Source organism: Rousettus aegyptiacus, unplaced genomic scaffold (assembly GCF_014176215.1).
Source record: "Rousettus aegyptiacus isolate mRouAeg1 unplaced genomic scaffold, mRouAeg1.p scaffold_m13_p_4, whole genome shotgun sequence".
In the NCBI taxonomy this organism is placed as follows: Eukaryota; Metazoa; Chordata; class Mammalia; order Chiroptera; family Pteropodidae; genus Rousettus; species Rousettus aegyptiacus.
The window spans coordinates 26,691,876-26,704,588 of NW_023416307.1; positions in this window are offsets into that span (position 1 = coordinate 26,691,876).

Genomic DNA, 12,713 nt, shown 5'->3' on the forward strand with positions numbered 1-12,713 from the left:
AGCATGAATAAGATTTAAATTCATTTGATTTTAATCCACTAAAATTTGGGAAAGGGTATTTGTAAATGCAACCTAATCTAGCCCTTCTTGTTTCATTTTATGAATACTAATGTACCCATGTTTCCTCAAAGTAAACCATACTAAACAGTGAGAAGAATTAATTTGATGCAGAAAGGATTAGATTCCAAGGGTGTATACAGACAAGGAGCAGTGAACATCGTGTGTCCCAAGGCCTATTGACTTCCCTTTACTGTACTACACAAGATGCAAACCCTTACTAACTTTGTATACAGGAGAGAATTGGCAGAGTTCACTGATTTTATCTTCTTAAGAACTCTCTCTAGTATTCTACCCATTCCTTTTATTCTAGAATGATCATCTCTCTCTACATAAATAATCAAACATATTTATTGAGACCTCTGTCAGACCTCAAGGTGTCCCAAATGAGTCTCATTTGTGTTCACACCTTTATGTTATCTCTTGTTGAGTGTGCAGGGGGCTCGTCGTCATTTTCTAAGCAATACCGTATAGCAAAAGTGGTAGAGTATTAGAACCTTAGGATTGGATTATGTGCTATAAGACTGCATCTTCGAAGACTGGTGCTAGATACTCTCCTTGCATACTTAAAGTGAGCAGTCAAGTTGAAGAAGCCCATGTGATAAGAAACTGTGGGCTGCCTCAGAACCTAAAGGCAGACTTCAGCTCATGGGCAGATAGGAGCTAGAGCCTTCAATCATATAACTGCAAGTGAATAAATTCTGCCAACAATTTAAATAAGCTTGGAGGTGGATTCTTTCCCAGTCAAGTCTCCAAACATGAATGCAACCTTGCCTAAAACCACGATGGCAGTCTTGTAAGACCTTAAGTGGAGGATACAACTGAACTGTATCTAGACTCTTAACCCATAAGAAATATGAGATAATACATCTGTGTTGTTCTAAACTACTAAGTTTGTGATCACTCGTCAAACATTAAAAGAAAAAAAAAATACAGGATCATACTGTAGCCTATAGCATTGTATTTCTTCTCTCTCTCTGTCTCTTTCCTCTTAAAAGAATTTTTAAAAGAGCTTATTTGAGCTAAAACAACATATTCCAGGAAGCAAGATCTCAAACATTCCTATGGCATTGAATTTCTATGGCTTATCTCACTCATCCAGTTTTGTTGCTTCTTTAACATGGAAGAATAAATTCTTTTCTCAGGCTGTTATAATCTGCTGGAGGTTGGGACACAGATGGCCATGAAAACAGGAGGGACTTCCACCTGGCCTATTGCATGCTTTTCTTCAAAATGCCTACAATTAAAAATGCTCCCAATGAGAATTTAAAAATTAAAAATTAATCCTTCTAATTAACATAACTTTTATTTTACTTTATCTGCAAAAGTATTTTTGCTTTTTCTGCTAGGTTAGCATGAATGCTTTTCTTCTTTTCCTAGCCTAAGGTTATCTAAACAATGATGAAGACAAAGTGAATTAGAAATGAGTAGCTATAACCAAAATGAGCATATAAGTAAAGGAGCAGCAAATTCAAGTAATTGAAAATCCCAAGAGAATAAAATACAATATAAATATAATTTCCTATTTTTCATAGAACCATAACAAGTCTAGAAAATACAGATAGTGATTACACTAATTATACCATAGGAAAGGACTCCCACATTTAAAACACTGAGGAGAAATATTACAAGGAATGATGCGTTAGGTAACTTTAGGAGGACGTTTAATTCACAATTCAACAAAAAAATTATTTAATTGACTTCTGAATGCCAGACACCGTGAGTTCCTAGTCGTTGGTGGTGACCAAAGCTGAAGTAGGAACATGATAGAGGACATATAAACTCCTGTTTTATAGATTTTTAGTGACTAATAACCCATACTATTAACTTCAACTAGTGGTTCTCATCCCTGGCTGAACATTAGAATCTCCTAGGAAGGTTTCCAAAGCTGCCATTCCAGGGGTGCCATCCAGCCAATTCAATCAGAATCTCTGGAGCTGGGTCCTCAGCAGAGACACCATTTATATTTCCCCAGGGGGTATTAATGTGCAGTCAAGTTTGAGGAATCCTCCTTTAAACTGTTGATAGAGACTGTTAAATAGAGTTTTACAATGTATTTGTGGATTTTGTGCCAATATGTTTTTACATTGTTTATTAATTCCCTTAAGTACACACACTTCCTGAGGAAAACTGAATGCTTTGCATTTTAAAAATTCAAAGACCTTAATTTGAAACTAGTAATAAATCCTGATTTAGAAATTTAAGGCATCAGGTTTATTTTTTGTCATTTTTTAAATTTGTTTTTATTTTTTTAACACACTTTCCCTATTATTGACCTATTTTTTTTTTTTTTTTTGGCTATACAGTACTTTTGCACCATTAAATCTGATTATTATAATTAAATGAAGTCAGTTAATGTGCATCAAGTCTTATGTTATTTTATCTACATCATATCTTTCAATATCACAAAACGTATGTAAAACAAAATATATCCAATAAAATAATTTTTGATCATGTTAAAATGTATTCAGTTCTTATGTAATATATTTTATATATTTTACATATATGTATTTATTGTTATAATGAAGAAAATATTGTACATACAATTTGATTTTATGATTCTATAATATCTTTAATTGAGATGATATAAAATGTCTGATGATCGACAATGTAAATTGCTTCCTATAGACAATTGTATCAAATATGTTAAAATTATAAATGAACTTTCCTCTCATATTGTTTATGAGAAGACTGTTAATTTGATACTCCTTCATATAAATGAAATTTTAGGGATTCTCCTTAGACTTTGAAAATTTGTAATTTTAGGAAGACATGTCCAAGTCGGGTTCATAATTTAGTAATTCTGCTTAGTCTTTTTTCCAAATTAAAATTTTTGCTTATTTTCAACTAAGAGAAATATTTTATATCTTAGCTTTTTTGTAAAAACATTTTGAGACATTTTGAAAAGACATGTTTGAGAATTTTAGAGACTATTCTTTCTCAAAAAACTGTCAGCTCCCTTTTCTAACTCATTAATTCAATCTTGTTTTGTCTCTCTTTTTAAAGACATTTTGTTCTTAGAAAGGATACTTGAATCTTCAATTATTCCGGTTTGATGTATACACATGCACACACACACACATACATATATATGGCTACATATGTCTCTCTCTCTCTCTATCTCTCTTTCTCTTTCTCTCTAAAAATCTTTTCCTCTAATAATTTATTATCTGGTCTACAATTCTGGGAGTTTACTATCTCTCTCCATTATGTTATTTTCCTCAAATGTTTGGTGAGTCTTGTTTCATACGTGTAGATTTTTTTCTCATACTTATAGTCAGGCAGGGTCTGGGAATCAGAGCAGTCATGGTTGACTGCAACACATGTTGTCACCCAAATAAAAATCAGTGTATATTGGTGGTAAACAGAGCTCCATTACAGGAACATTCAACTGGTAATAATATGTGGATGGTAAGAATGTGAGGTCAAGTTGTAGGATATTTGGGTAGCTCGACTTATGGTTGTCAAAGTCTATAACTGTCCTAGTCATTGTGTATCTGGGCACTTTTTCTATACCTACAATATCTGTTTTGGCAAACCCCTATGTTAGGGCCACTTCATTATCCAGAAAGAAAAACTTGGGTTAATAATTTTGCAGTTTTATTCCTTCACCCATTGTTTTTGTGAAGATGCAGAGTAAATCTCTACTCTGCTGCTATGCTTTTACTCAAAGGCTTTGGAATGTAGGGTCAGTGCTTCAGCCAGCATAAGCAAACACTTTTGCTATCACCTACTCAGGATACACAAGAGAAGGGCTGGGTTACACAAGAGCTAGCTCTTTTAAAGACAGTATTTTAATTATTTTCATTAACATCCCAGGGCCTCCTTTTTCCTCACTGTATTTGTGCTCGTAGGCCTAGAATTGTTCTATGTTTCTCTTTGTACCTGAAATATAGGCTATAATTTCACAGCCCTGATTTCTCTGTCCCTCTGAAATTATTAAATTATAACATCTAGGTACATCTTAAAAAGGCTTTTTTATTTATGATACATCAGTTTAATATTATAAAATGATGTAATACAACTGAAATTATAAAATGACATGTCATTTTATAATACAAATTATAATATAATATATGAAAATGACTTGTCATTTGATAACTGATGAACTCTTTCTTTAAAATACTTTGTGATTTCGATAGGGAGCGATTCATGTATTTACCCTACCACCTTGATCCAATCTCTGTCCTTCCATTTACTAGCTCCATATTTTTTATTTCTTCATGTAAGGATTGTACCTTCAGACCTGCCACATATAATTGGAAATTACAAATACCAGAGAACTCGATTAAAGCTGAGACTTAGTAAAACAATTTTATTAGAAGTAGCAGAATTAACATACCAGAAACAGTCATAATTCTTTCTAAAGACATCTCAAATTTCAGATATCTTGAAAAACTATCAGGTGATGAGGGAGGATATTTGGGATGCTGTAAAAAGACTGAGACTCTATCTTATATGAGTTATTTTAAATTAGATTTAAAATGGATCAACAAGAGTTTACCTAATTCAATTCAGCATTAAGCTTTTTAGCACCATTTATTACTCAATATTTAAAAAAAGATATTCACATTGCATGAGTTCCATGCTATCACTAGCAATGCTCTTCTTCACATTTACCTTTCTCCAAAAATGCAAAGGAGTAACCAGTATGGTTACTTAATGTAGAAAATATATAGAAAATGGTTTTGTTTCTCTTGAAGACTATATCATTTTTAAAAGAAGGATTTATTAACTCAGATTATGCCTCATTGATCTATCAGGCAGATACTTTTGAGGTGGTCATGCTAGTCCCATTTGACAGATTGAAATCTGAAACGGTTAGGAGTAAGGCATACTATATCAAGTCAATTCTACTTGGTAAACGTTTATTGAGAATTTAATGTATATAAAGTATAATACTTAATGAATTGAATTTCCAAACAGAGGTGAACGATGAAGTAGTTGTGAAGCTCAAGAGTGAGAACAGTTAAAAAAAATGATCAGGATTTAAAATAGAAATGTGTCTATACTTTTTAAATATAGGGTAAAAGAAGAGAAAGTATGAAAAGATAAAGAGCAAAATTGATTAAGCGTTAAGACTGCTACAAGAATCTTAGAGTCAAACACAGTGGAAAGTCTGACCAGAATAAACCTTAAAAGAGATATTTGTGATTGATAAATTAATCTTTTTTGAGAAACATTTTAGTGGGGCTGTTGGCAGGGACCACATTAGGTGATGAAGTAGATCGTAAAATAGTCAAAGCATTAGACATAGAAAAACAAGAAAGAGAACAGTAAAGTTCAGAACAGAATGTCTTGGGTTCTTGGTAGTCAAGTGGAAGAAGTCACTAGAGTTAAAAAGAGAAACTTAAGGTACAAAGGGAAATCCTGGGAGGGTTGGGTAAAGATAAGGCCACTTGTTGAAGGTGTTGAGGTAAGTGTTTCTCTGAAACTGGAGAGACTAAAATAGTTTAAAATATGGAGAAGTTTGAAGTCAAAAGTAGAAATATGAAAAAATTATTATGGGACAATATCTATGATTCTATTGATGTAGGAAATCAATACCATAGGATAAAAGTGAGGGCTTCATTTGCTCCTTCAGTAAATAAGCCACACTCGAAGTTTATATAAATTAGGTACAGTGCTGACCATTGAGGATTTGTTGAAAAATGAAACATGCATGATTTCTTCTCCAGTGCAGAAGCCAAATTAAAAGATAAGAAAACAGATCAACACTACAGCTATAAACAGAGATAATGTACTTTGAAAATGATATACAAAGTGGGGTGAGATAGAGAAAGACAGTTGAGAGAAGAGATCAAGCTTTAAAACTGGTCGACTGAGAATTCATCTTTAAGCAGTTGAAATTTCAAATGAAACTTGAAGGATTAGATGAAACTAGCCAAGTAAAAAATAAGAGGAAAATCATTTCAGATGAGAATACTGAAGAAAAGAAAAGGTGTTCCAGTAGAAAGTTGTACAGCATGTTGAAATAACCAAAATAATTTTATTTAAGACTAGTAATAAGTAAGCAAGTGATAACATAATGAGACTTACTATATATATATATATAAAGCAATTATAATATTTAAAATTTGTTTGAATCCTGATTTTAAAAAATCAACAATAAAAATTGTAAGCCAACTGGGAAAATGTAATTCAAAATGGATATTTGAGACTACTAAGGAATTATTGTTAATTTATTTAGGCATGGCAATAGTATGGTGGATATGTTTTTATTAAATTCATATTTTACGGATATACACTAAAGTAAACATGAATGAAATAATCTGATGTTGAAAATTCTTAATGAGGAAAACCAGTAGCAATTGAGGTAAGGATGTGGGGGGTGGGCATATAAATAAAATCATTGATCACAAGTTGTTTGAAATTTTGCATTATAAAAGTTTTTTTTTTAAAAGAAGGAAAAGATAGAAAAGATGAATGTATCCGAAGAATGCAGGGATTTGAAATTACTGTGGTTATAATAAAATGTTTAGATTTTTATGAATTTCACTGTATATTTTCATCCCCTAAATACTATTATTAAACTTCAAATAACATGTTTCCCTGATATTTAAATATGCAATGATAAGAAAAATAAACATTTGATACCTAACTTTAGTGTCTTAACTTGTCCGACCAATCTTTGCATTATAGCTAGTTTCCTTCAATCATTGATTTTGTTCTCTCTCTGCATATTCTTCCTTTTTCTCTCTATTTAAATTTCACATCTCAGGAAAAAATCTCTCATATTTTCCATATGTGCATATTATATATCTTTATATTTATTGATATTTGTAGATAGCATTAGATTCTATGTTTATCATTTATCTGTTGATGCATCACCCATCCATCTCTATACATTTTTTATTTATCTATAGTAATAAAAAAGAATTTAATCACCTAGAAGTGACTTGGGGTGGTTGTTTTATTACACTTCTATCAATGATAGACTATAAATCATACTATTTAGGGAAGATAAGTGTGGGACCATTTGGTTCAATCTCTCCATTTGGTAAAAGAGTGAAAGCAAGACTGAAAATAAATACCTCGCTAATAGTCTTGTGGATACTGAGTTGTTTTTTAAAGATTATTTAACCTATTTTCTGTTTGCCCCAAGAATAAACACCAGTGGTGCTTGTGGCTGCAGTGTTTATTCAGAGATAACTCATGGATTACAATCCTAATCTTACCTCCAAACATCTCGCTATTATTATTATTATTTTCAAAACACTATAGTATATTGATAATCCTTAGGGAAAAAATGGCATCACTCTATTTATAGCACTCTGGTTTTAGTAGTGGTATTTCCATTTACAAAATATAGTAATTCTCAATTGCCGAAAATGTCAAATCCTAGAAAATGTAGTATTTCTTATGCATGATGTTAACATTGTTCTCCAACAGTTGTTAGCTGAAGATTCATTTGATGAATCTGATTTATGTGTACATTTCTGTTATATTAGGATTAGAGACAAGTTCTATTTAGAAATAATTTCAAGAACAGTTTTTATATTTTATTTTCACATTGAAAACCAGTCAGATGTACTTCAAACTCAGAGTATGTTTATGTAAAACTAAATTAATGTTGGCAGTGAAGTACACTTTTTTTTCTAAACAGGAAATGGGTTAAAGTAACTCTTAAGCCATGGTAGAAGTCTTTTAGAAGAATATTTGAAAGGTCTTTCAATTACAAGTAATATTTCAATAGCTAAAAACTCCAGAAAATTGAATATGTTAACTAAAGATTTAGAATTGTTAAAAAAAAAAAAAGTATTCTAAAAACAAATCTAACTTTGACTTAAGATGGTGTTTACATAATAAAATATGTAGCAAGTAATATGTTAGACATTTGAATTTAACTATATACTAAATGAAAAGACATTAAATTAGCCTTAAACAATTGTCCTTTATTGAGCCAGAAACTATGCTGATTTAACTCTTCAGAGAGAACATAATTCAGCATCTAATGAGCCTAGATGGAAACTCTGCCTCTGCCATCTGTCACTATATGAGTTTAAAAGATTTCTGTACTGATCGAATGAGATGAATATTACGTAATGTCTGGTATAAACAGTGGGCATTATAACTATTGCAACAACTACTACTGTAGCTGTTACCACTATATTATCCACCACCTACTACATAGGCAGCTAAATAAAAAAATCGCTGATATTAAACAAGTTTGCTTCTAGCACATGTTTTAGAAATGTTAATTGGGCACAGATAATAGAGATCCTTGAATTCCAGCACAATTTACTTAAATTTTTATACAATAGACATTTAGAGGCAACAGGAGATTTTTTACAAAGTGAATAATTTTATGAATTTAATATTTTAGAAAATGTATCCAATGATATTAAGCAAGGTTCAAAGAGACCCCATAAGAAGCTATTGGTAGTCTAGGAGTGCTTTAATGATGAACAAGAAAGGTTTGAAAGAAAGGATGACTATGATGATTGAATAAATATAAATATATAGAAATTAGTTGAACTAGAATTGTAGAAAAATGGTTAAAATAGTTTTACATGTCTTTGTAAGAAATAAATCTAGAAAGCTCATATCTATATTTTAGATATAAAATATTTAATTAGGTTTAGTCACCTTATCAACATCATTAAGGGAAGGAGCAGGTGTGCTTTCTTGACTATAATTGATGTAGGTTTGGTCTCATTACCAAGAACTTTCGTGTCAGAAAAGCTAAATTTGTTCCTGTAGGTATTAGGGTTGGGTACAAGACCATGCTAACTAAGTGATTCTGAATGAAAACGAAATAATTTTTTTGGAATTTTTTTCTTAGATTATATATTGAGAACCTAAAATAAAGGCAGAAACATCCCCAACGAAGTGATGCTGCCACATTCTTAACATGCTTAAATATGCTAAACACACACCTTCTCAAAGTAGGGTGTAACTGAATATGCACCTTCCTTTACGGCTTCCCATAGGAGTCATGTATGGTCAAAGGTACATTAATTTCTTTAAAGAAATAATGAATTGTAGGTTACCATAATATATTTGTTTTATAATGCTACCAAAATTCACACTTTGTCAAGATAAAAACTAGTTTAGGAAAACAATGAGCAAACCAATTACTCTGTCTCATGGAAAAAAAATTATTACTGTGACAAAGAAATCAACAGTACTGTCATATTTTAGTCAAGCTAAATCTCTGCTCTTTACTGATCCAATTTCCTTGAGAGCTAACCTAAAGCTCTTTATACTCATTTTCTTTTGCTCTACTTCAATGAAGATAAAAGGATAGCAGTCACTCACTATCCACTAATTTTTTCAAAATACATTGAGAATTCACATAAATGTTTATAAATAAGTTTTATAATTTGTTTCATTAATAATTTATCTTTTTCCCCCACTTCATTAATAATCATAGCTAAATTTTCCAAAAGCTCATATTTTCTAATATTAAAGCTAAAAATACACATTAACCTATGATATAAATTAAATGTATTATTAATAAAATAATAACAAAAAGTTTATTTACTGCTTTTGACTCAACAAACATAAGGTAAATCTTTATGTACTTTAAAAGAAAAATGGCTTAATAATAAGTCATTAATAGCATAAAACTTAAAACTTGTCACTGTAAAGGAACACAAGAAACATTTTATAAAAAAAAGATTAAAAATTTATAGAAAATGTAATTGCTTTTCTCTACACTATCTGAAAAAATTATATACTAAAGTACAACAGCTAGAGCATTTCTAGAAATACAATCTTACTTTTACTAAGGTATGTATTGCTTAAAGAGACATGTCAACTAAAACAAGCCTTTTTGTAGCAACTATGAGGCTTTTTTTTTAAATCGTCATTTTACAGAAGAAGAAAGTGAATCATAGAAAAGTTACAACTTATACATAGTTACATAACTAAGTGTTATCGGATTCCAAATTATGAGTGTTTGATTCCAAAGGTGGTACCTAGAATCAAGTATTATGCTCATTAGATATTTAATTGTGGGAAGAAAATGAGAAAGATGGCAATGCCTGGAAAATAAAGAGGGAGGAAACAGAATTAAATTAGAAAACTAAAGTAAAAGGAAGAAAAATCCCCATAATTCCTAATATTTTATGCAGGTGACCTCTTTTCCTAACGTTCATTTAAATGTGCTTTATGTTCTACTGGAAAAGAAATTCCAAATCAGACTGCATGCATCATGACTGGGAAATTACTTATAACTTTTAAACCAAGTGTTGTATTCATTAAAGTTCAAAAAAGTCTTGCACTTTAGTAACATGATAATAAATGAAGAATTTTGCCAGTAATTCTTTCAACCCATTTCATAGTGGTTCTTTCTTGACCTCTTGCATTGTCAATAGAATTTTTTACAGAGATAGAAAATAACTATAAAAATTATCAGTTCAGCATACATTGTTTAACAAAGGTGATTTTTCTTTATAACAGGGACACATAATAATTACTAATAATTCTTACTGTTATTATAATAACTATTAATGATTCTCACTATTATAACTACTAGTAGTTCTCACAGTGGCAGCCATTATGCTTTGTGATAAACATACATTTATATATCTTAAAATAGGACATAAAATTTATATTGTTCTACAGACATGTTAGCTAAGGTAAATTTTAGTGAGTTACCATTTGATATGATTCATGATGTAAACACTTTATAACAGCAAATGAATCAATTACTAGAATATTTGAATAACTAACTTTGGTTATGGAAATGACTAGTGTCCTTTTTATTTCCTGTATACTTTGACTTCTTGTTAAGAGAAAATTAAATTGTATTATCATTATATATTTTTCTATCCCTCAGATTATAATTCATACAAACGAGTGTGCAATAAATGTTAATTGAATAAGACAACCAATAGATTAAATTATTATATTAAAAATTATAGACTTGTAAAAGAATGTTTAATTTGGAACAAAAAATCCCTGAATATAAATCCCTCCTATCACTTTTTAGTTATGATAGTTTGGAGAAACCACAGAAACTCTGATCCTCTGATTCTAATCTAACAAATGGGTTCACCAATGCTATATCTCAAGGTTACTATGAATACTGAAATAAGACAATATATGAAAAATTATTTTGCAAACTTCAAAATTATGATTATGGATACAATATTTAGGTTCTCATTTCTTTAGATAATGCACAGAAATAATACAAGCTATTATATCACATTTTCAATCTTAACGACTATGAGTCAGTTTCTTATGATACATACAAGACAGAGATGGCATGATACAATAAAAAACAGAATTAAATAATTTATACTTTGGTCTGATTTTATCATTATAATGTATAGCTTTTCAAATACCGTTATCTCTGAAATCTAGATTCTTCATTTGTAAAATAAAAATGTAATAATAGAATATTTCTATATTTTCTCAATTCTGCTAGGCTTTTAAGCATTCTTTAGTGGGTATAATAATATTAAGGTATGCAAAACATATTCATTTTATAAATGTGCAAGTATTTTTGTGAATAAATTCTATTGAGTTTTTATAACATTAAAATATGAATAAATCTGGATTTTTCTCCTTCAAAATATCTCTATGAGAACAACACATTGCTTTTTTTCTTTTTTCTTTATTTCTTTTTTTTTTTTTTTTTTTTTTTTTTTTTTGCTTAAAAGAAAAATTTATATTCTTACCATTTTGGAAGTTAAAAGTCCAAGATAAAGGTATCAGAGATTTGGTTTCTCTAGAGGTGTCTCTCTTTGGCTGACAGCTGTGTCTTTCATGTGATCTTTTTCCCTGCAACCATTCTTCCTGGTTTCTCTGCTCAAATTTCCTCTTTTTTTAAAAAATTGAGGTATACTTGACATATAACATTATATTAGTTTCAGGAGTACAACATAACGATGCAATATACAGTTGACTCTTGAAAAACACGGGTTTAAACTGCATAAGTCCATTATCTGGGTTTTTTTTCCCTTGGGTTTCTCATTTGCAAATTCAATGAATCATGGATAAAAATCAGTATTTTCACATTCTCAGCTGCTGATTCCCAAACTCAGATTCTCAACCTCAAATCAACAATACCGTTTTCCATCCACGTTGGTTGATTTGGTTGGCGCCACAAATGCAAAGGGCACCTGTAGAGCCAATACTCAGATTTTTGACTGTGCCAACGTCAGTGCCCCAACCCCTCATGCTGTTCTAGGATCAAAAATATGTATATACTGTGAAGTGATCATCACAGTAAGTCTAGTTAATATCCATCACCACTTAGTTACAATCTTTGTTCCTGCCATAAGAACTTTAAAGCTCTACTCTCTACACATTTCTATGACTAGTATTGCAATAGCTCAATGCTTTAAACCTTTTTTATTACAGGGCACACTAAATGCCACCCCACATGGTACTCACTGTGATGTTTATTATAGTTACGCTGCCAAATATATTGTCCTCAACATTTTTCAATGTCCCTTTTATGAGATAACATGTTCTCAGGGCCAGGAAAATTTTGCTTGTTATGAGCAACTTACATTAATTTTTAAGATAAAACACTGAATTACATCTAATCCTGTATTCCCATTTCCTCTTGCTGCTAAAAATATCAAAGTCAAATATTAGTCTGCATTTAATAGATATTACAGGGACTTATGAAGTATATTTCTTAAAGCAAAACTTTCCTTAGTTTCTAGTTATTTTTTTTCTTGCCTTCTCTTTTCCTT